Source organism: Hyaena hyaena, unplaced genomic scaffold, assembly GCF_003009895.1.
Source record: "Hyaena hyaena isolate Hyena2069 unplaced genomic scaffold, ASM300989v1 scaffold_286, whole genome shotgun sequence".
In the NCBI taxonomy this organism is placed as follows: Eukaryota; Metazoa; Chordata; class Mammalia; order Carnivora; family Hyaenidae; genus Hyaena; species Hyaena hyaena.
In genome coordinates, this window is record NW_024080918.1 from 622,092 (window position 1) to 648,082 (window position 25,991).

Sequence of the window (25,991 nt, forward strand, 5' to 3'; positions counted from 1 at the left end):
TGATCTCAGGGTCATGAGATGGAGCCCCATATCAGCAGTGGAGCCTGTTTGGGATTCTCTCTCTCTCTCTCTCTCTCTCTCTCTCTCTCTCTCCCTCCCTCCCTCCTTCCCCGCCCCCCTCTCAAAATAATAAACATAAAACAAGAAGTACCAGGGCACCTGGGTGGCTCAGTTGGTTAAGTGTTCAACGTCAGCTCAGGTCATGATCTCATGGTTTGTGGTTTCAAGCCCTGCGTCGGGCTCTGTGCTGACAGCTAGCTCAGAGCCTGGAGCCTGTTTCAGATTCTGTGTCTCCCTCTCTCTCTGCCCCTCCCCCATCATGCTTTGTCTCTCTCTGTCTCAAAAATAAAAAACTATAAAATTTTTTTTTAAAAAGTACCTATCATGTACCAGTTAACTGTGCTAGACCCTGGGGCACAATGGTGACAGGACATGCTCTCTTGGCATTCACTCCACAGAGGAAGACAGACACTAAACAAGCTATGGAAGCTGTGATGAAGATCATAGCAGGAGAATGGGGTGTGCAGAGCAGATGGTAGGAGTAACAAGTAGATTTGTTGGACTGAAACCTGGGGAAATATATGAACACAGTGAGACCATGCAGGTTGGGATGTCAGGAGTCTTGCCTGATAAAAGGGGATATTAGGACTGAAACGGCAGTCTGGGAGGATCTCCTGAAGACTTTGGGGTCAGGGAGTGGCATTGCTAGATATGGCAGCACCATATAGGATGATGGGGACTGAGACTGGCGTTTTGCTGAGTTTAATCTCCCCTGGTTTAATTTGTCACTTAAATATCGCTTCTCACCACCAAAATGGAGCCTGAAAGCTGGGCAATTATCTCTCTATGTATATTTTCTCTCTTGAAAAACAGATTAATAACACCTTTCCCTCCCAACTCCAAAGGGACGTTTTCAACACAAATGAGATAAAAGGGACTGAAGAGTTCTTTGGAAGAAAGGTATAATGTAAATATCATTATCATCATCATTATCCTCATTAACTCCTATCACAGCAAATCTGGATCCCATCAAAATGTCATCTTCTATTTGAAACATCAATCACCACTCCAGAAATAACTCAAGATTTTCATCATTGATGTCTCTAAGCAAGCCTGACAGCTTCCGTGGCGAATTCACAGGGTTCCTTGGTAGCTGTTCTGAAGACATACTTGAATGAGGGAACTGTTGGCAAATCAGAATGTTCCCCATCCCCCTCCCCCCTCCAAACACTCATTTCTAACTCAGCGAAAGCTGGCCACTTATAGCACAAGATAACTGGGGTTATCAGCCTTTTAGGAGAGTGTGTAAGAGCCAAATATGTTACTGTCACTATAAATAAGTAAAAGATTCAAACCTGTATGCCAGCTAACCTCTTGGTAAAATATAGCTTGGGCTGGCTTGTGACATGAATGCCTAAAAGTAATGATGGGTCTCTAGGTCTTAGGAAGCCCCCTCTAGTTATAAATAGAAAGTTTAGTCATCTAGCTATGAATACAAAGAAAGAGTTTGAGTGAGTTAACAGACCTAAGAAAGTAGCTTGCTTTTTCCTATGCTTAAGCTTTAAAAATAATTTTTTTAAGTTCTCACTCATGGACAAAGAAACATATTGATTAGCTAGGACTTTGGGATAGAACTCAGAGGACAACAGCTCAAAGTTAAATCATGAAACCATGTGCTCTGTGTTGAAATTTTCCACTATCTCTCAAGGGTACAAAGACTCTACATATTTCACATTGATGCAGGAAACGTTCAGGAACCAAACCACTTCTGATTCTAAACACCAGCCAAGCTATGTAGAAATGTTACCTCTTCTACCTCTGGAAAGAACTTGTGGAATAAACACACTCATGGATCCAACAGAGACTTCAAATTCCAGGGCAGGACATGAACAAAATCATCTGTTTTGTTTACATGGGATCCATGTGAGCATATGAGGTCCCCTAGAGTTAATGCTAGGATGGCAACATGGGGCTTGCTTCCTTTCTAGGCTTGATAATAATTGGAGGAGACCAAAGGAACACTGTTATCATGGAAGGTCAGGAACAAGAAGTTTATCTGATAAGAAATAGAATTCACCCCTCCTTAGATCAGATAAACAGATGTGAATGATGGTCTGTGTCAAAGGATGTTCGGGGTACAAACAAGGGCTGGTGATAACCAGAAACCAGCTGTCAGCAGCACCCTCAAGTCCAGCAGAACAAGGGCAGATATCATGCTACGACATCTGAAACAGAGAAGGGCCCACAGCTCCAGTCACAGGTCAGGTTCCAGAGCAGGGAATCCAACTTCAGCCTCCCTCTATTTCCACTCTCTGATCAGCCAGTGCCTCCACTGACTGAACAAAATGGCAAGATGGCCAGTGGGGGAGCCCAGGCAATGCCTTCTTCAGAGGTGAGCCTCCTGGGCCATAGAGCTGTCATAGAGAAGGGCAGAGAAAGGATCTAAAGAGGGTAGAGGATCATCAGCACAATGCCATGCTATGAAAATGAGCTCTTACTCCTTCAGAAAGGGCCATCACCAAATCTGTCTCTCAAGGTTGGCATTTAAGTCCTATTTCTTGGCAAATTCCAGTTCAGGCACATGCCAGTTCCATGGTCTGGTTCTCCCTCTCTCAATATCAGAAAATGATTGGAGCAGAATCAACAGTAGGACAGGAGTCTGCATAGCCTGAGGGTAAGAGAACATCACATTCCAGACCCATGAGTCCTGGACCTCTTTAGTAAGCACTATGCTAATTCTAAAATTAGAGCAGTCCCTTGGGCACCTGGTGTTCAAAAACAGCTAGGTGCCTTTTTACAGCATGCTCATAACCTGCTGGTGACATGAACTTGTTTAGGATTCCAAAGAATCTATTTTCTCTCTTTCCCCTTCTGTTCGTACACACAGCCAATCCTGCTAGGCACAGGCTGTGATTGGTCATGGGGATATTATTCAGTCTAAACTAATAGCAGTTCCCCATTCCTGGAGGTATCCAAGCAGACACTAAAGGGCCACATCCAAGAGTAGTTGTAGACAGATTACTCTAGCCGATAAAATCTGATATAGATAACATCTAACATCTTTTACCACCCTGCAATTCTGTAATTAGGTTTGGTGCTGTTCTGATCCTGAGTGACTTTCCTTCTCACTCTGGGCCCCGCCCCCCAGTCTCTCAAACATATGAACATTGTTCTCATCTGTTAAATAACAATAATAAAAGTTCCACTTCTGGCATGATTGCATGAGGAGAGCTGTGGACTGACTCTCCAACAACACTGATAAACACTTTTTTTTGATGGGTCATTTTTTCCAGGTTTATTCAGGTATAAGTGACAAAAGTGTAATGTATTTAAGTTGTACAGCATGGTAATTTGACACATGTATCCATAATGAAATGATTCCCACAGTCAAGTTAACATCCATTACCTTTACACAGATATTTTTTAGTGAAATACTCAAGGCCAACTCCTTTAGAAAATATCAACTATACAATACAGTATTATTAATTACAGTCTCCAATCTGATCACTAGATTTTTTTTTGAAGAATAGTTGACACTTTTTTTAAAGAAATATTTAAAGCCTCTGGAAATGGTTGTAAGTGCATGCATCAAGGGAAGAAACAGTGAAGAAAATCTGCTAAACTTGGTAAGATCACTGAGAATCTATAGTATTTGCACCCTTCTTCCTCCCTTCCCAGCTCAGTGAGAGAGACCTCTACTCCAGACCTCATGAGCGCTAAGAACACAGAGCCCTTTCTCCCCACAGGTGAGAGGAGAGACCTCTCCATTTCTCACCTGCCCCAACTCACCTGTTGCTGAGATCAAATTCTGGGCAAGTGTGGCTGCAAAGTGGGGCTCTCCTTTTCCTCCCAACCTCAATTGTATGGGACAGAGGCTCTATGTTGAGCACTACACCAGGAAGAATATGAGGCCTTGAACACCCTTCTCCCAGCTAATGGGATGGGGGTTCAGGCCAGAAGAGGCAAGCCATAAAGACCTGAGGCTACAGTCTGCCCTCCACCAAACACACCAACTAAAGCAAAGACCTCAGTTAGAACCGGAGCTCACCATTTCCCCTACCCCCAGCTAGAACCAAGCATCAGAGATTTTGCCCCAGGGGAGAAAGCAGGCTACAGAACAAAGAGGTCCAAATTCCTCATCAAAGAACTGACTTCATTTGCAACAGAGTATAAAAAAGTTCAAGTCTAAAGGTGCTCTCAGCAGATAGCCTCTCCTCTGCCACCCTGCCTGCTGCTCCCTTGAGGTGTATTCAATAAACATCTGTCTCCTTTAAAAACTAATAAAAAATAAAGACACTCCCAAAAACAGTGGAGGTTGTAATGAAAAGCAATTGGGATGAGATTGGTAGATTCCTTGGAGATTTAGGGTAAACTTTAGGCAGCTAGCTTGGAACGGAAGAAGTAAAACTACCCCTGTTCACATATAACTTGATCTTGTTTATATAAAAGCAAAAGGAGTCCACTAAAAAATAGTTAGACCTAATAAAGAGTGTGGCAAGGTTTAAGGATACAAGACCAATATCAAAAATCAATTGCATTTCTATATACTTGCAATGAACCATCTGAAAGTGAAATGACAAAAAAATAATTCCACTTACAATAATGTCAGAAAGAATAAAATACTTAGGAACAAATTTAATAGAAGCACAAAACTTACACTCTGAAAATGATAAAATGTTGTTGAAAGAAGTCAAAGAAGAGCTAAGTAAATGGAAAAATCTCTCATGTTCATTGATTAGAAGACTTCATAGTGTTAAAAAGGCGATACTTCCCAATTGATTTATAGATTCAGTGCAAAACCTGCTAGAATCCCAGCTGATTCCTTTGTGGAAATTGACAAGCTAATTCTAAAATTCATAGGATTTACAAGGAGTCCCCTGTAGTCAAACAGTAGTGGAAAAGAAAAGCAAAGTTGGAGGATTCACACTTCCCGATTACAAACTTCAAGAGCAACAGTAATTAAAACAGTGTGGTACTGGTATAAGGACAGACATAGAGATCAACAGAATAGAACTAAGAGTCCAGAAATAAATCCGTGTTTTTATAATCAATTAATTTTTATCAAGGGTGTGAAAACTATTTAATAGGGGAAAGGATAGTGTTTTCAACAAATGCCATTGGGACATCTGGATACCTACATCAAAAGAATGAGGTTGGACTCTTCCCTCACACCATATACAAAAATTAACTCAAAATGGGCCAAATGTCTAAATATAAGTGGAAAAATATAAAACTCTTAGAAGAAAACATAGGAGCAAACCTTCATGACCTTGAATTTGGCAATGGCCAAATACCTTAGATATGACACTAAAAGCCCAAGCAGCAAAAGAAAAAAGATAAATAGCACTTCCTCAAAATTGAAAACTTTGTGCTTCAAAGGACACAATCAAGAAAGTTAAAAGATAACTCACCAAATGGGAAAAATATTTGCAAATCAATATTTGCAATATATATGTGATAACTGAATAATTTTAAAAAGACAACCCAATTTTAACACGGGGAAAGGATTTAAAGAGGCATTTCTCCAGAGAAGATACACAAATGACCAACAAACACATGAAACATCATTAGTCATTAGGGATGTGCAAATCAACATAACAAGGAGATAACACTTCCTACCAGGAGCGCCTAGGTGGCTCAGTTGGTTAAGTATCCAACTTTTGTTTGATCTCAGCTCAGGACTTGATCTCAGGGGTGTGAGTTCAAGCCTCATACTGGGCTTCAAGCTAAGCATGAAGCCTACTTAAAAAAAAAAATGAGGAGAATCAGAAAGTCAACTAATAAAACATTGGCAAGAATGTGGAGAATCAGAACCTTTATACACTGCTGATGGGAATGTAAAACACAGCCACTTTGGAAAACAGTCTGGTGTTTCCTTAACACTTAAACATTCAGTTCCAAAATGACCCAGCAGCTCCCTTCCTAGGTGTATACCCAAGAGAAATGAATGCACATGTACACACAAATAATGTGTACCTGAATGCTTGTAGCAACATTATTCAAAATAACCAAAGAGTATAAACAACCCAAATGTATACCAAATGATGAGCAGTTAAACAAAATGTGTTGGCTCCACACAATGGAGTATTATTATTCAGCCATTAAAAAGAATGGAGTATCAATACATGCTACGACATCAATGAACCTTGAAAACACTAAGGGAAAAGAAGCAACTCACCAAAGGCCACATATTGTATGGTTCCACTTATATGAAATTCTAGCATAGGCAAATCTGTAGAGACAGACAGTAGCTTACTGCTTGCTTAGGGCTAAGAGTGGAGGAGGGGAGAGAATAGAGGGAGTAACAGCTTGGGAATAGAGTGTTTGTTTTTGACAAAATAGAAATGATCTAAAATCGATTGTGGGGATGGCTGCATATAACTATGAATATGCTTAAAACCCCTGAATTCACTTAAGTGGGTGAATTGTTTGGTATATGAATTATATCTCAATAACACTCTTTTTTTAAAGAACAGTAATAATACTCTTCATATCTCAAAGGGTACATCAAATGAGAGAATTTATGTAAAAGTACTTGGGCCCCTATGCAGTGCTATACAGATGTAGCCTATTATATTCTTGAATGGGATCAATCAGCTTTTCACCAGCACCTGTCAGTACAAAACTCATAAGCCGCCATTCCTAAAACTACCTTAGCCCCCAATTAGATTTCCTTTTCTTTAGTAGTTAAAATTCATGGACAAATTCATTCATTTCACCCTTGAAATAGCTCCGCATAATAATTGCTCTGGAATGCTTCTTACCATCACAGCCTTTTTAAAAGAGGAAATAACATTTCTTTTACATGTTTTCCTAAAATTCAGCTCAAGTATGCATAATTACCACACATCCCAAGTTCCTCGTGGCTTCAACCATGAAGTCCACATAGTGTATATAATAATTTGCTAACTGGTAATCATTCCTTTCCTCTCAAGTTCCCAAACCCCTCATTATATTTTGGCCATCACTCTGCTGTTCTGAGCTGTGGTGAACAGCAGTCTGAATAAAGCAAAATGAGATGAGATATTTGCTCAAAGTGGTGAGGTTGAGAATAATATTGAAAGAATCTGGTTCTTGGCCAGGTGAGCCTATGAATGCAACATCACTGCACCATTTTTAGACAGGAGAAGGAGTGAAATGAAGTTACCCTTTCTGGAAGCATTTTCTTTGCTTGGCTGATCTGGCCAACCCTGTGGTCTAAATAACCCTAGCTTCCTCATCCAATTAAACAGCCTTGGGCCCCAGTCACATTTCATTTGGCAGGCAAGCAACTGATGCCTTCTTGATCTTTTTTAAATTTTGCAAGTAGTATTTAATGATAAGAGCTTTTATTAAAAAGCTCTATGTGCCTAGCATGGTGCCGGGAAGCAACCTGTGTCTCCTCACAAGTTGCCCTATGAAGCAGATGACAAAACTGAGGCCCAGAGAGACTTAGTCATGGGACAGAGTCACACTGCTAGTGAATGTGGCCCCAGGGCTCAAACTGTGATTCTGTCTGAACCAGTGCCCGGCCCGAATAACATTTCAGATTTGTTACAGATCAAGGCATTTCCAGAAGGTATGAAATTTTCCTCTGCTTTTCCATATTAATCTAGATCTGGGAGTATGAATTGCCCCTCTCTCCTAGAGACATCCCTGGGCTGAGCCTTAAAAACAAAGGAACCCTGGACATCTTTGGTTGCAGACAGCAGTTTTTGTAGAAAAAGTGTGGAGTAACAGCACCCTCAGGTGGTCATTTGCATTTTCTCATGTGGCCTTGAGGAGACCTGGGAAGAAGGCTGCTGCCACTGACCTGGTGGCCTTCGTGGTACACATGACCCCCCAAGGACCTGACTGTGGGCCTGACCTGGACAGAGTCCATGGCCGGGGCCCTCCCACCTTGATTGAATCCAGAAATGTAAAGTTCCAGCAGAGGTGTTTAAGATCCACGCAGACCTATATGAAGTCTGAAGGCTTCGTGGTCAGAAAACTGCCCCCCCCACCCACCCAGTTCTTGGCCCATACCTGCATTTCTTCCCAGGAAGAACCAGCTCCAGATAAAGCTTTGTTCCCTTGCTGGGGAAAAATAATCACCAACCCTGGGGTAGAGGTAAGAGTTTAAGTCTTTCATGAAACGATTAAACACTTAAAATGTTTTTTAAATGTTTATTTATTATTGAGAGACAGAGCATGAGCATGTTAGGGGCAGAGAGAGGAGGAGACACAGAATACAAAGCAGGCTCCAGGTTCTGAGCTGTCAGCACAGAGCCTGACACGGGGCCCAAACTCACAAACTGCGAGATCATGACCTGAGCCGAAGTCAGATGTTTAACTGGCTGAGCCACCCAGGCACCCCTTAAACACTTTAATTCTTAGTAATTATTCACATCGTCCTGTGAAATATGTAGATCAGGCCCTTCCCTGATAACAAGTTTTTAAGGAAAAGAGAAGAACCTAAAGATAATGAGAGCCAGGAATTGGTGGGGAAGGCAAGAAATAGAAAAAGAAAGGGAAGTGGGGGGGGAGGAGGGGGAGGGGAAGGGCCCAAGAAGAGAGGAGAGAGGTATCGCCCAGATGCCTCTGCAGTCGGCCCAGTCCTCATTGCCCCAGGCTTCAGAAGCACAGTGAACCCTCAAAGGCAGTGTGTTCAATACACAAGACATTTCAATGGCTTCCCCACTGGGCTCCCATCATTGTTTCGTGTGTAGTCTGGGCTCTCCAGAGAAACAGAATGAATAGGCCAGAGAGATAGCTAGATTTACTCTAACGTATTAGCTTGCGCGATTCTGCGGCCTGAGAATTCACATCCACAGCCAGTAAGCTGGACACTCAGGAGACCCAAAGGTATAGTTCCAGTCCAAGGCTGAGGGCTGAGAACCAAGACAGTCAATGATGTAAGTTCCAGTCTGAGTCCAAGTCTGAAGGTAGGAAAAGATTGGTGTCTTAGATCAAAGACAAGCAGAAAGAGAATTCTGTCTTATTCAGCATTTAAAAAAATTTTTTTTAACATTTATTTATTTTTGAGACAGAGAGAGTGCAAATGGGGGAGAGGCAGACAGGGATATACAGAATCTGAAGTGAGCTCCAGGCTCTTTGCAGTCAGCACAGACCCTGACACGGGGCTTGAACTCGCGAGCTGTGATATCATGACCAGAGCCGAAGTTGGAAGCTTAACTGAACCACTCAGGCACCCCTCTTACTCAGCTTATTATTCAATTCAGGACCTCAGTGTACTGAGCCCCACCCATATGGAGAAGGGCAATCTGCTTAACTCAGTCTACAGATTCTAATGTTAACCTCACCTGGAAACATCCTCACGGACACACTCCAAAGTAATATTCAACCAATTTTGGGCATCCCATGGCTCAGTCAAATTGACACATAAAATTAACCATCCCATTTGGCAACAGCCCCTGTCGGCATGCCACTTTTTGGTTGTTTGTGCCCAGGCTGCTCTCACCTTACTTAGATAGCAGAGGCTAAGGGCAGAAACAGCCTTTCCTAGCATCATACCCCCAGTGTCTGACACAGTAAGTGCTCAAGATGTTTGAAATGTGTAAAAACAGACAAATGAGCAAACTCACAGATTTGGGGCCAATGTGAAGAATATATAGTACTTGTCTCATCAGACACTGGTACCCTCTATAGAGGACAGCAAGCTCTGAATTAGGGGCTGTGCACGTCCTCACATTCCCAGTGCTTACTGTGGTGTTTGACACATGGCAGGCGCTTCATAAATATTTGGTGAGCCAGGGGTCATCAAGTGATTCCCTTCTTAGAGAAGGCGCAGGCTTTGCTTTTCACTTGGAGCTGATGGAAACCACTCTCCCTCCTTGTCTAAGTCTGAGAGCAGGCTTTTACAAATTGGTATCTTTTACATTCTCTTCAGATTTCAGAAATCTTTGTAAAATCCCAGCCTTGCCTGCTGTCACCACGGCTACCCAGAAACTGTTGAAGTCCCACAAGCCCCTTAGGGGAAAGCCAGGAAGACTGTGCAATTAGTGCTATCCGTGAGCACCCAGCGACGGCACCATGAGCCCTTCCAGGGGAGAATGAAAAGCCTGATTCAGTGGAGTCTGGCATAGCCCGTGAGCCTGCTGAGCTCCAGGAGAATTGTCCTAATGCTGTGAGACAGGTGTCTAGAACAATTGAGAAAAGGGTGAAGAGACTCAGTCCAAGCTTATCTTACTTGCTGGAAGTCTCTGCTCTTCAGGGCATGCAAGAAAGAGAAATCTACCTTTTGGGTTTCTGTGTCTTAGTTTTGCTTGTTGAAAACAGTGATGGTGGACCCAGAGAATCACAAAAGTATGGGAGCTCATCAACCCGCAATAGCTCAGGCAGGAGGCTGGGCTCAAGGAAAACCAAATGTCCAGTGAGTGACAACTTCTGGACGCTCACCAAAGTGCTACAGGGTAGTCATGAAGATGTGAGCTCTGGAATCAGAACTGCCCTCTAATCAAGAATCTATTATCTGCTGGCTGACTTGGCCCATTACAGTGGTAATACCAAAAGGTAGCTTAGAGGAGCCTTAGCCACCCCTGAGCTCCATCAGACCTCAAGCTATCCAAACAAAGGCAGTAGGCATCATTGTAATGAATAGTTGAAATATTCTTGATCTTATGTGACTAAGCCATATAAGAAAATGTAGCGGGGTGGGGGGGGGGTTGCTATCCATGAGCCGAGTTAATACAGTGTGCCTTTGACACAAACACAGCTTCAGCATCCCAGACCAGGTCACCACCCTAAGCCAAATTCTGGAGCCAAGGCCAGCAAAGCATTTGCTTTCAGTTTCCTCCTCTTTTAATGCAATACACATTGATAGCTATTGAGTACTTTCTGTTTTCCAGGCTGAGCTAGATGTTTTTATGTGAACTTTCCTGTTTAATCCTTACAACCACAGCACAAAGTCAGGCCTTTCCTCTCAGTGCCTCAGTTTGTCAGGTTGAAAGATAGAGATATAAGGCCTACCTCTTGGGGGTGGAGTAAAAGATAAAAAGTTACTTGCTCATCTCAGTTCATGTACCTCATAAAATACCCCATTCCCGTATTACTGTAATTTTATTCTGGCTTCTGAGCTAACTGGTCATCTCCCAACAATGATGTCAAGAGTCAAAGTTTATTCCCCATTCTCCATATCAGGGTGGTGGCTGCCTTTGGGGTCCCAATCTGGATGGTACTCCTTTCTCAGTGGCTTCTTCTCAGGAATACTTCGGTCTTGATTAACTTTCTTTTCAGACAGACTCTTCTTCACTGAATTGCAAACTTAATCAATTATTGGCAAAAATTCATATAATATTGTCCCTGGTATCTCAAGGTAAATCATCACACTCCATAACTCTGTAGCTTTCTCTCTACCTATTCCGTCCCTGTCTTCAGCAAGTACTCTCCTTTCCTTTTGCTAACCCCTTTTATTAATCTTTTTTTATTTTATTTTATTTTATTTTATTTTATTTTATTTTATTTTATTTTATTTGAAAGAGACAGAGAAAGTGTGAGTGGGGGAGGGGCTGAGCAAAAGAGAGAAAGAGAATATCAAGCAGCCTCTGCTCCGCTAGCGCAGAGCCCAATGCGGGGCTCAAACTCCTCAAACTGTGAGATCATGCTCGAGGTGAAACTAAGAGTCAGACGCTTAACCAACTGAGCCACCCAGATGCCCTTCCTATCATTAATATTAATGTTTGCCCAGTTCCTCCTGGAGATTTCACATGTTATCTGATGCCAGAGTTGGATTGGAGAAGTCAGTTAGCCTTCCAAAGGCTCAAATGCTTCTTTTAGAAAATGACATTACACCTACCATGTAGGTCAGTAAGGGAATTTTTAAAGATATTATGCATATTCCTATCTGTGCATTTTTAATATATCGGAGGTGCTCAATAAATGGAACTTTTCTTCCACCCTTATCAGGCCTGCCCCAGAAAACCCCAAAAGGACATGTGTGGAAAAAATCTAGCTCTGGTGTGCCAGCTCAGATTTGAGAGGGCCCAGAGCCAGTACAGCAAGACTTTCAAGGCCAAGGATCTGAGCCCTGGCAGAGTATGGCCTCACTTGGTAGTATAAGTGATTGTTGGAACCTGATGGCATTAAAGACATAAAAGACAATCATCTCCCATTTCTAGATCTTTCTACCTGGAAGATATCTCTGAGACCACCAAATATGACTGTGCAGGACATAGCCAAGCACATGGGGGTCCCGGGCATCTCCACACAACCCCCCACCCCTCCTGGTCTAACTCCCCTCCTGCCTCCATCTCTCCAGCTCCTTTATCCTTTCCATTCTTCTTCCTCTTGTCATCCTTTCCTGTAAATAGAGATCGTATTAATACCCTGAGGTTAAGTACATCAAGGTAGATGTGTCCAAAATTGCCTTGTTAACTATAAAGCACTATACAGAATTTATGTTTCCTTGTTTTATTTTTCAGTACAGGAACTAGCCTGTATGTGTCACATACCGTCAGTGGAAGGGCTGGTTTTAGTTGCAGGTGGGGGGTTGTTTGTTTAGTTTTAGGGTCCTTAGCTTTTTTGTTTTCTTGTTTTGGGGTTCTGGTTTCTGTGCACATTCCAATTCCTAAGAGAATTGTTGGTAATTAAAAAACCTAGCTGGCTTTCCAGTGTGGCTGAGATAGAGACATGATTCTCTGGAGAAATAATTCACACTGTGCAGCTTGCTACATAGACTTGCTCAGGCGAGAAGTGGCTCAACTATAAACTCGCACCTGGGACTCAGCATGTCTATCCTTGTGACTTTTGATTTGGGGATTGGATCAGAAACCACAATATGTTTCCTTTGTCCTAACATGTAAGACTTTTCCCTCCAGATGGGCAGGTGCATGGACTTCTAACTGAATGGTAAATGCAGCGGCTCTAGAGGACCCTTTGAGGTGGCCCATGATGAGGGAGCATGAGGCAGGCTGAAAGGTAAAGCACAAGCTAGCACCCCCACCCCCGAGGTGGGATCTGTGTGATAATCCTTGGACACTCCTGGCTACCCAAGAACAAAGGGAAGGGGTTTAAGTGCTTGCAATGGTGATGTGGGAAACTAAGGCAAATGAAAAATTAACTTCCCTTACTGCCTACAGCCCACTGACAAGTCCTTGAAACCGGCAGAGTGACCTCCCTCTAGGAACTCAGCTGCCTCCATGATGACACTTTGCTGGGGGCAAAGGAGAACCTTAGCTTAACCTTATCCCAACCTCAAGGATCCTGTAAGTCAACTTCCTTTATCTTAACTGCCCCAAGATACATGCTGGCAATCATACTCCAAGCTCATGGCCCCATGATATACATCTAAAGGGTCTCATAACCGAGATTTTATTAAATGGTAATAGCTGGTATTTTCCTAGCAACAGCTAGCCCCTCCAGGTCCTAGAAACCTTGCTTCCAAAATTCCTTAGAGACTTACTCTATCACTGACCCCCTCCCAACCTGAGGGTATATAATGAGTGACCCGTCATGACCCTGGTGCAGCTCTTCCTGCCCATGGGTGCTTTAATAAAATCACCTTTTTGCACCAGAGATATCTTCAAGAATTCTTTCTTGGTTGTCAGCTCCGGACCACCCCACTATCACCCCAAAACTTCATCACCCCACAGGACCCTGTTGGGAGCTCAGGAACAATCAATGCTTTGCTTCCCAGCCTGAGTTCAGAACCTATTGAGAAATAATACAAAAGACCAAGTAGTTGGAGACCAAAACATCTCATTTGTTACTGATATAGCTTAGGTTGGAAGATGTGACTTGTATCTATTGGCAAATGGAACCTCAGCTCCAGGCTGGACCCCTTCAGGGCAGTGCTGGACCAGAGCGAGCCTCCCCCTGTAGGGTGGGGGGCAGAGCCTGTGGGGAGGAGCCGAGCAGAGCATGTGCTCACAGCAGAGAGGCGTACTCCCTAGAGGAAAACGTCAGGCACTGAGCCAAGCTCCCAGTTTTCTTCCCCAATTCACCAAGTAGGAGGAACCCTGCCATAGACTAATCCTAGCCAAGGACTGTTCTTGTCCGTCAAAGTCTTCTTGAGGCAAATGCTGGTAGAATGACAATTTCCTTCAAGAGGTCACCTTGATCTATTCTATTCTGTTCTATTCTGACATGTTAATTAACACACCTTCATTCAATGCTCTTTCTGGTTTACCACAAACCCCCATTGTGCTCTGGCATTCACACCTCCCTCCACTGCAGTCACTTCTTCCGTTGACCTAACACCCAACACCCACGCACCACCAGCTGTAGTCTGAAGGCACGCATGACATAGTGGCTTGAGTTAGCATTTCCTCTTAAACCTTTAAAATGATACAACCTGTCTCTCTTTTGTCCTTACATAGGCAGGTTCTGTCAGCGGTTTCCATATTTTGGGACTCCAATGTCATTAGTCAATGTCATTTGGACTCCATGAACCCACAACAACAATAAATGGAAAACCTAATCATTGTGGGTTTTCGCCTAAGTTTGTTCCATTTAAATGAGTCATACCATTAAGTAAATACACAGTTTCCTTTAAACCCATAATCAGTTACACATGTACCAAAGAGTTCACTCTGACCCTATGTTGTGTGAAGGGTTTTTTCCTTGTTCTGTAAAACTTTCGTTCTTGGATTACACGTGTCCAGGGACGCCTGCCAACTCCTTTGCCCTCTGTCCCTCTCTGAGCATTGTATTTGTATAGTTTCATGTCAGCATCCTGGTCCTGCAAATAAAAGCCACCTTTCCTGTTTTTCAGCAAGCTGAATCGATTCCAATTTTCTGCTAGGCTTCCCCATTAGTGTCGATGTGGGTGCTTTGCTGGATTGTTCCAACAAGCTTCCCACTCTGTTTCAAAGGCATCTAAGGTAAAGACCAATACACTGGAAAGGAACTGAACTTTCTGAGTTCCAGAGGCTGGGTCTTCCCCTGTGGGGCCCCAGCAGCTGGGCAGGGTCTAAGGGAACCTGGCAGGCAGCTGCACTCTCCCATATGCTCCCATTGTCTTCCCACAACACATTATAGTTCCTTCTGCTATGTACACACCATCTGTATTTTCATGACTTGCTCCACTTTCTCCTTACCTACTCAGCAAATCTGCCAAAGCAAAACTCTGTCGCATTCTTTGGATCTGTTCCAGCTAGCTCCTGACTCCTAGGGGGAGCTCAGTACTATCTGAGGAAACGGGAAAGGATAAGAAAGAAGTGAGGAGCTCAGGAGGAGACCCATGCATATGTAGTACCCTCTCCAGAAAGCTGTCCCCACACATTTTCTCATGGCCAGCTCCTTCCTTTCTGTCACTCCCATGTCCATCTCACCCCTCAGAGTGTCTGCATCCTTCCTAAAGGAGCCACCAAATAGGCACACATGGACACATACACAGAGTCACCTTCTATATTCCTTCCCTGACTTATGTACTTCTGGCTCCTCACTACCTGAAATTATTTTAGCGGTTCGTTAAGTTCTTGTCTGTCTGCCTTCTCTATAACGTCAGCTCCAGGAGGTACCTTAGCTACAGTATCTTAAATAGTGCCTGGCATGTGGTAAGTGCCTGAAGAGTTCCAATCAAATGAATAAATGGAGAGAGAGAGGGAGGGAGTGTCTTCTCTCCCCCTTTGCCCAATTCAATCAACTTTTAATTTTTTTTTAATGTTCTATTTATTCCTAGGAGAGAGAGAGAGAGAGAGACAGCATGAGCAGGGGAGGGTCAGAGAGAGGGAGTCACAGACTGAAACAGGCTCCAGGCTCTGAGCTGGCAGTCAGCACAGAGCCCGACGCAGGGCTCGAACCCACGAACCGCGAGATCATGACCTAAGCGAAAGTCGGACGCTTAACCGACTAAGCCACCCAGGCGCCCCTCAATCAACTTTTAAATATAGACCAGTGGGAACCTCCAACGGCGAAAAAGGAAACTGTTCTGCCCTTTGCTGATCTTCCCACTGGCCTTCAGTGTAGACTACGGGGTCCAGAAAACAACTTTGGTGGGAGAACGGGTGAGGGAAGTGAGGAACGTCTCAACCATTTATCCTTCAACCTCCATTTATTCTTCAAAGAAGAATGCGGTAAGGAATGCCGCGTCCAGAGATGCGGGGCTGTTCTGGAGACGGTTCCAGCCACGCGCTGCCCGTGTGCAAAAGAAATCGGGGAACACGGTTTGCACAGACAGCCACGGGCCTCTCCGGCACGGCACCCACGAACAGGTGGCACACGGCGGGCCTCCGAAAGGCCGGGGGCCAGAGGCCGCCGCGTCGCTCCGTGCATCTGCTTCCTTCTCTCACTGCGGACCTATGCACAGGTGCTCGGAGTCCCACAGACCCATTTCCCGATGCGCGGAGGAGAATGTGACAGGACCAGCCCGAGGCCAGTGTCCACACCCCCGCTCATCAGCTGTGGGGCAGGCTCACGTCGTATGGGCGTGGCAGCTGGAAGTGTTCAGAGACTGCGGTCTGGTGGCTGCGGAACACCCCAAAGGATGCTACTAACTTTTTAAAAAATATTTTTAACATTTATTCTTTTTTTTTTTTTTTTTTTTGAGAGGCAGAGTGTGAGTGGGGGAGGGACGGAGAGAGAGAGAGGGAGACACAGAACCTGAAGCAGGCTCCTGGCTCCCAGCTGTCAGCACAGAGCCAGGCATAGGGCTCCAGCTCACCCACCATGAGATTGTGACCTGAGAAAAGGCCGAGGCTTAACTGACTGAGTCACCACCCAGGCATCCCTCATCTTTACCTTAATCAACAGGTGGTGTGCTCCAGACTGATAACATCTGAGATACAGTTTATTGTCCTTCTTTTCAAATGTCCAGATATTTTCCATTTGTTTTCTGTCATTAACCCACAATCACTTAGCACTGGGAGCATAAAATATAAAGGGTTACCCTATGAAGTATGCGCTGGGTCACTAGGGCATTAAGCACTTGTTTCCAGTGTTCGTGGATCTAAAACAGCAATCCTGAGTCAACGACAGAGAAATGTTTACCGACCTAACATGGCCTAAAGAAGCCACAGTGACAGAAATCCTGTGGGCAACTTTCCACCTTCCTCTTTCACTGATTCTGGGGCCTGAGAAAACAATTCCTGGAATGTACCCACTGAGTCCAACCACCTCAACAAAGCAAGATAGTGTGTCCTGAACGCGTCCAAAACACACTTTTCCATGGGCAATTATCAGGCCAGCTCACACAGCCTTATGCCTCCTCTTTCACTATTTCTGACTCATTCAAATGGGTTTCTGGCTATTTAGCCCAGGTGTGTGTGATACAAGATGACACTAAGTGAAATTAGATCTTGGGTTTTTTGAGTGGTTGATATTTTTTAATGTGTAGGGGTTTTGTTTGTTTTTGAGACAGAGAGAGTGCAAGCAGGGGAGGGGCAGAAAGAGAGAGAGAGAGAGAGAGAGAGAGAATCCAGAGCAGGCTCCATGCTGGCAGCTCAGAGCCCAACTCAGGGCTCGATCCCATGAACCGTGAGATCATGACCTGAACCAAAATCAAAGAGTCAGACACTTAACAGACTGAGACACCCAGGCACCCCACTTGGTATTTTTCAATTGATTGACCTTTGCGCACAGTGTTCCTTTCTTGTGGAAAGTCTTTTCAATAGACTGGGGTCATGGGGAGGGTAAAATGAGTCGGCTTCAAGGAGAGAAGTTGCTGTGCACGTTAATGTAAGACTTGTCGTAACTGTGGACAGAGACATATCTCCAAAGATAAAGATTCCTGTGGAGAAATATTCCTGCCCTAAGAAGTGTAATGCCATTATTGTGTCCGCCACTGTCCTGGCTTGTGGAGAGGTTTGGGGCCAGTTCTGTCTGGTTCCATGGTACTGTGCCCCCAGGTACTGTTCCGTGAAGACCCTCTAGGTGATCAAGACTTCAATCCTGGAACTTTTAAGTGTCCTGGGCCACTGGACATGGGGCTTCCCACATAGTCTGAGGGAACAGCTGAAGGAAATCCTGGGGCACAGGTGGCTGCTTTCAGGTCTAGCTAATCATCACTGTGACTGAAGCCAATGAGCATTCCTCACCACAGGCAAACAGGGCTTCTAATCTGGGTGCCCGGGACAGGTGGAGGTCTCCAGGGGTGGAGCTGATGAGCTGGGGGCCATGTTCCAGTGAAGCACAGCTATCTCTCTGTCCTTGAGATCCTTCCTCTCCCCCAGACCCCAGCCTGTGGAATCTTTAGTCTCAAGACAGAGCTCTATTTGAAATTATGCAGCTATGCATCCGGCTCTTTCTGTCTTACACCTGTACCAGGGACTTTTGAACTTAAACATTATTAATTCACCTCCTTTATTCTCTTCCTCAAGAGTAACATCTTTCCCCTAAAGCACTGGATGACTCATATCTAGTTTTCTGGGCTGGGAGAAAGATCTTCAGGGTATAAGAGAAGAAAACCAGAGAGAGCAGAGTTCAAAGGATTGTGAGGGTTGAGGGGTGTGTGAGAACACAGAAATAATTCCTTAAAATGTCATCCCATTCTGTAGGGGGTAGGCATCGTGCCCGTACCATAACGCTTGTTACTATGGAGTTTTGTGTTCTTGTTCACACGGTTTCCTGCAGGGCCACAGGACAGACAAGTGGACCTTGCCCTGAGGAGAAAACAGGGAAAGTGGCTGGATTTGGCTGGGGGCAGCACAACGGAGGTTGAACCGCCGCTGTCCAGCTGCAGAGTTGACTAAGGGGCCAGATCTTAGGAAATGTACTGATATGAGGCTTCACCTCCTTGTGCTTTTAGAAGACCCGAATGCCAGGCCTCACCTCCAGCAATGAAGGTATGTTTCTCCCCCTGAAGGGGTGTCTATTCAATTATTTCTTGGATAAGCTGACCTAGAGCTGAGTGAAGGGGACAAAAATAAGCAAATACCTTCTCCTTTCCCTGGGTTGAGTCAGGCCCTAGATTCTGAGGATGAACCCAAGTGAAATCCTCCTGCTTGGGGAGGTGGGGTTTGTTGGTTAGGATGGCCTTTGCTATGGGAGGTAGAAATGAGAAAGTGTACGCCCAAACACCCCAAGGGGAGTACCCAACCAGTGGTGGTTTGGACCACCAATTTCTTCAGTACTCAGGACAATTCTGAGGCATGTTCTACACCAGCACTGTCCAACAGAAATGTAATGTAAATCACATGTGTAATTTTGCATTTCCTTGTAAAATGTACACTTCCATTTAAACCACATTTTTTTTAAAAAAAGTAAACTGAGAGGCACCTGGGTGGCTCAGTCGTTTAAGTGTCTGACTCTTCATTTCAGCTCAGATCATGATCTCAACGGTTCGTTAAGTGGTCCAACTCTTGATTTCAGCTCAGATCATGATCTCACGGTTCGAGGGATGGAGCCCTGAGTTGGGCTCTGCACTGACAGCGCAGAGCCTGCATGGGATTCTCTCTCTCTCTCTCTCTCTCTCTCTCTCTCTCTCTCTCTCTGTCTCTCTCTCTCCTTCTCTCTGCCCCTCCCCTGCTCATGCTCTGTCTCTCTCTCTCAAGATAAATGAACATGAAATAAAATGTTTAAAAGGGAAAATGAGGCAGGTGAAATTAGTTTTAATGATATATTTTGTTTAACCTGTATATCTAAAATACTGTCATGGCAATATATAATCAATATAAAATTATCAATGAGATATTTTACATTTTATTGTATGTTAAAAATCCAATGTGTAGTTTACGTCTAGAGCACATCTCAGTTCTGATTAGGCATATTTTAAATGCTCAGCAGCCACATGTGGCTAGTGATTATCGTATTGGCCAGACCAGATCTATCTTGTCTCTCAAAGGTTCCCAATGTGACTGAGCCCCAGCTGCCTACAGTGGTAACCTTTTTATCGGTGCACCGTATTTAGACTTCCTTCCCTTCCCTGAATGACTTCTCCAGTCTTTTACCAATGCTGCCTGAGTTCATCTTCCAAATGAACTACTTGCACTCATATCCGCGTCTCTGAGTCAGCTTCTGGGAACCACAACCTGAGACATAATGGATCTAAGCCTATCAGCTCTAAAGATAGCCACATCCCATGTTAGTTATTAAGTTGTTCTCAATTTTTAACTTTCCTTCTGTTATTTTTACATGCAGTTAACACTTGCTAAAAGTTATAGCAAGGTGTATTCTGTGCTGTGACAACCTGGGGGAAGGGTCTGTCTGTCCCTGAGCCTGAAGAGCAAAAGACAGAACAGTGTCCCCTCCCCTGAGACTAAAGTGGTGGTAGCAGTCACAGTACCCATGGCGATAGCTATGCCCAGCAGAGGGGCAATTTTACGAGGGTCGCCAGCAGCAATGTAGCCAAATGACAAGGAGGCTGGCACAGAAGAACACAAGGGACTCATTTGCTTTCACACAAGAAGGTGCTGGGGACTCTCAGAAGAGCCAGAGGACAGTTTCTAACCACCAAACCAAGGGGAGGGTGTACCAGCTACCGCAATTTTATATTGAAAAGGAAATTTAAATTTTTGCAGGCATGGGTGGTAAAGCCTGGACACCTGAGTGGCTTGTTAATTAAGTCTCAATTTGCTGGCTCAATCAGGATGACTTCAGAGAATCCTCCATCCATGCCTCTGAAAGTAACTAAGAAAAACAACAGCAGGTTGAGATGCAGGTTGACTCCAGTACTATTTATAAATTCTGCTAGAAGAGCTGCTTCCTTCTAGAAGAGGTGCATTCTTCTAGGAGTCAGAGCATGACTTATAATGATGTCAAACAACACTGAGCACATAAAACAGCCCTATCAGGGTTTGAAGCAAAGATGAGAGAGCAATTGTATGTCAGCAAGCACTAAAGTATCCCTAGAAGAAACCTGACCCCAAAACGTCCACATATATTAACAAAACCTACTGTTTTGTATTTACCTAATGAAAACAGAAAATTTCTTCCCGCTCATTTGTCCTCTGTCTCCGATTCTCTTAGGCAGAATGGAACTAGCTGTTTTTCCAGGCATATTTCCAGGCATATTTTTTTCTCACGCCATCATCTTCACCAAATACAGGCCAATATATTTTAACTTTTGTGAGCCAGACATGAGAAATGAACAAAATATCTTAGAGAAGACTAGTCTAAACTTGCGGCATTATATTCTTATGTCCTAAAACCATGTGCTTTCACTATCTTTTCCCCCCCAAAAAAAGAGTTCAGAATGACAATGGCAACACTTTTGTGGTTTCCACAATATACTCTGTTCAAATTACTCTCTCTAAGGTCACGAACGAGCTCCTTTTTGAATACCTAACCAGGGATTCTCATCCTACTTGAATTTTTTCTGCAGCATTCAACATATTGAACAACCGTTTCTTTGTTTATTCCATTTCAACAGATATTTACTTATCACTTACTATAAACTGAGCAGTTATAAGCACCTGAAATACATCAGAAAGTAAGACAAAGACCTGTGCCCGTCTGGAACTCACAATGGGGAGACATCATTAAACCGTAAGTCTCAGTAGCTGATAGCTTTTAGAAGTTGGACACCAAAATACCCTTTCTTTTTTTTTTTTTAATTTTTTAATGTTTTATTTATTTCTGAGAGAGAGAGAGACAGACAGAGAGACAGACAGACAGACAGTGTGAGCAGGGGAGGGTCAGAGAGAGAGGGAGACATAGAATCTGAAACAGGCTCTAGGCTGTGAGCTGGCAGTCAGCACAGAGCCCGACACGGGGCCTGAACCCACGAACCATGAGATCATGACCTGAGCTGAAGTCGGATGCTTAATCGACTGAGCCACCCAGGCACCCCCCAAAATACCCTTTCTGAACAAGCAAGGAGAGGTCATAGGCTGCAGGCTGGAGAATATGAGTAAGAGGCTGAAGAGGACAGAACGCTGTGGGGCGATGTATGATTTTCACCTAAAGTATCCCCAAACAGTCAGTAAATTCCTAAGCATCACAAGATGCCAAGTGTAATTGGATTTCGTATGGAAAACAGAGCCAGGGTATTGCTTACATCTGGGCCTGGAGGTTCTGCTGGTTCTCTCCAACCCACACCCTCTCTCCCACCTCCTGGCACCACTTTACGAGTTTGGGGCCTCAAGCTTCAAGCTGCTCTCCCTCCCAAGCCCTAGCCTTGGCCTCCATGTTGCCACCTGAGGGATCGCTCCCTAAAATACAGATCCTTTCACTGCCTTTCTCCTGAATCAGGCCTTCTGAAATGGATCATATGCTTACCAAAGATCCTTTGGTAAAATATACACCGAGGGACACAGGTTCATTTGTTAATAGAATCATGCTTGCAAAAAGCACAATGGAATAATTCTCCCAAAGCAGGAGTAAAATGCTCTTTCCATTTTCACTGCTCTAGGAACTACCTGTGGTTGAAATGAACAGCAATGATTCTGAGAAACTGTGGATGATTGACAGAGCTAAGCTAATCTTGACAGCAACCCAGATAATCACAAGTGGTTGTTTGGGGGGGTTTATAGCTAGCTACCAAGCAGTTTAAAGCATGTGAAGCTAGTTCATTGCCCAGACACTGAGGAGCTGCAGGTTAATCCTCACATCTAGCAGCTTCATGTGACTGAGAGCCAAGTAGGTGAGCAATGCCCAATCAGAAACAGAGGGTCAAGTTTTGCTTCTGATCTGAAGGTGGGGCCAGAGGGTGTGGGTGCCGCCCAGAGAAAACCAGCACCTAGAGAGACAGCCTGCGGGCTGAGTTTCCCAACATAGTTGTGGGAGAAACAGTATTGTGGCTGAGGGGCATCAAGGTCATCATCAAGAGGAAGGTGCTGACAAGTATCAGATATGAAGGATGACTTAATGATGACAGTAAGTCTCAAGAATAACAAAAGCAGGGGCGCCTGGGTGGCTTAGTCTGTTAAGCGTCCAACTTTCGCTTAGGTCATGATCTCGCAGTTCGTGGGTTCGAGCCCTGCGTCGGGCTCTGTGCTAACTGCCAGCTCAGAGCCTGGAGCCTGTTTCAGAGTCTGTGACTCCCTCTCTCTCTGACCCTCCCCTGCTCATGCTGTCTCTCTCTCTCTCTCCTAGAAATAAAAATAAAAAATTTTTAAAAAATTAAAAATAAAGAATAACAAAAGCAATAATTGCTAATATTTACTGCCCACTTGGTGTACGGAAGAAACTAAGCACTTGGGGTCCCTGGGTGGCTCAGTCGGTCTAGTGTCAGACTCTTGATATTGGCTCAGGTCATGATCTCATAGTCCATGTGTTCAAGCCCCATATTAGGCTCTGCACTGGCAGTGTGGAGCCTGTTAGGGATTCTCTCTCTCTGCCGTTCTCTCTCTCTCTCAAAATAAATAAATAAAACATACACAAAAAAAGTAACTAAGCACTTTATATGCATTCAATCTATGAGATAAGATGTTGCTATTTCTTATCCCTTATATGTTAGTATTTTCCAACATTCCATCTCTATTCCTCTTCTCTTTACGTATTTACACTTTTGTCCTGGGTGGATGAGAAACCTTGGGCCTATAGCAGTTAGGAAACCTGCCTGAAGTTGAGCAGTAAGTGGTACAGGGATGACTCAAGGCCTCGTGAAGTAAGGCTGAAAATCAGACAGTGAGGTGTGAGTCAGAGACCACAAGATGGAGTGGAGAACGGAGCACAGGCAAGGGATGGGTTGAGGCAAGTAGGTTAGAGCTAAAGTCAGGAGGTTACAGGACACGAAATTCTCCTTGAGCCGCATCCTTATGTGCCATAGAAGTCACAATGGCTGCTGAGAGGAACTATGCAGGACTGGATGGGGATAATGGAAAAAGTGTGCTGACGAAGAGAAGAGTGATTGTTTTATTTTTGCTTTCATTTATTCTGTGGTGGTAAGAACAGTTAACATGGCATCTACCCTCCTAACAAAATATTCAGTGTACGAGACAGTATTGTTAACTATAGGCACAGGGTTGTAGAGCAGATCTCTAGAACATAATCAAATTGCATAACTGAAAGTTCATATGATTGAATAGCTGTTAGCCAGTTGTTCATCATGTATTTATTAAACACCTACTATCTTAGTCCACTCAGGCCGCTATAGCAAATTACTATTGACTGGGTGGCTTCTAAACCATAGACATTTATTTCTCACAGTTGTAGGTGTATGACTGAGATCAGGCTGCCAACACGGTCCAGTTCTGGTAAACTGGCTTAGCACTGGTAGCACTGTCAAAAAGTCAGACTGCTAACTTCTGTTATATCTTCACTTGGCAGAAAGAGCAAGGGAGATCTCTGTGGGGTCCCTTTTACAAGGGCACTAATCTCACTCTCAGGGTCTCCACCCTCATGACCCAATCACTGCCTGCAGGCCCCACCTCCTAACACTCATATTGAGGGCTAGGATGTCAACCCATGACTTTTGGGAATACACATTCGTTTCATAACACCTGCTATATACCAGGCACTGTTGTAGAAGCAGCATTGAAAAAGTAGATAAAATGCTGGCCTTACTGGAGCTACACTTTACCTGAATATCAACAGATTAAATATCAATCAATAAAAATAGATCTGATGTAGTATGCTATCACAGCCAGTTCTTTCCAAAGAAAAACCCCACTGGAACTGGATTTTAAAACTTAGGGGAGAGTGGCTCAGTCAGTTAAGTGACCAACTTCAGTTCACATCATGATCTCACGGTTGATGAGTTTGAGCCCTGCGTTGGGCTCCATGCTGAAAGCATAGAGCTTTTTTCGGATCCTCTGTCTCCCTCTCTCTCTTTCTCTGCACCTCCCCCACTTGTTCTGTCTTTCTCTCTCAAAAATAAACATTTTTTAAAAAATAAGGAGTTCCTGGATGGCTCAGTCAGTTAAACATCCGACTTCAGCTCAGGTCATGATCTCACAGTTCATGGGTTCGAGCCCCGCGTCGGGCTCTGTGCTGACAGCCAGCTCAGAGCCTGGAGCCTGTTTCAGATTCTGTATCTCCCTCTCTCTCTGACCCTCCCCTGTTCACACTGTCTCTCTTTCTCTTAGAAATAAATAAAACATTAAGAAAAATTTTTAAATAAAATAAAAATTAGGGGAAAGATAAAGAAAAAAATAACTGCCTATCCTGCAAGCCAACCCCCTACCTCTGTTTAGAAACGATTCTCAAGGTTCAAGTGGTTCTGGCAGTAATGAACATGGTCTCCCTGAGGCTTAGGGCTGGTAGCGCTGTCAAAATCACTTCAGCAAACCACTGTGCCTTCCAGTTTGTGAATTCCCTCATGGAAAAAGTTATCTGGGGTATGCTTGAATGCCTTGCTGGAAAGAAAACTTAGTACTTCTCAACTCAATCCAATCCAGAGAAGTTCAGTTTGGATCTGAATCACGATGCTCTGTGAAGCCCTGGGTATTGTTCCACTCTGGGAACTCAGAAGCTAGGCCTTCAATAATCCTTCCCAAGTTATGCCTGCAATGGAGCCCTACCTGGAGTTTGCAGATACCACCTTTTTTCTCCTTCTGCGACTTGTATTCAAGCCCCCTCACTGTTACCCATGGATCTTCACACCTCATGCATCTTCAGCAGGATCAGGCATTCACATTTACAAGATTCCTTCCATATAACTCAAGGTGACATTTGACAGAACCATGAACGTCTGAACTCATGTGAAGCTATTTTGTTACCGTCTCTTCATTCACCAGAGGAGAGTCCATTTCCAAAAACTCACTATAGGCTAAGAAGACTTCTTACTACAATCCTGAGCCTCTGCTTCTGTTCAATAATGTTGATACCACCTTCTCCATCAGTTAACCTCCCTAGGCCTTGAGCAGTGGGCGCATTCCTTAGCCTCCTCACCTTGGCAGGATGCCCTTGTAAGGTAGCAAGAGTTCAGGATCTATCAAAAGCTGGAGGGCTCTTTTTCTGCCAGTCTTGGGATACTCTCTTTCACATTAAGCAGTTGGGACAATCCCATCATAAGTTTCCTAGCTTTTCTTTTTCCTACCTCAGGCACAGAGAACAGACCTGAATGCATTATATCTTTGCCCTTGCCCCAGGGAATGTTCTAGTATCCTAGCTCCTCTGAATCACTGCGTCCTAAAGCAGTTAGCTCAGTCTACAGCGAGCAGTTAAGAACACAGGCCTCGTAATCAGACATGTTGAGTTGGAATCCTGATTCTGCTACTTGGTAGAGGAGTGCCTTGGGCAAATAATATTTTCTA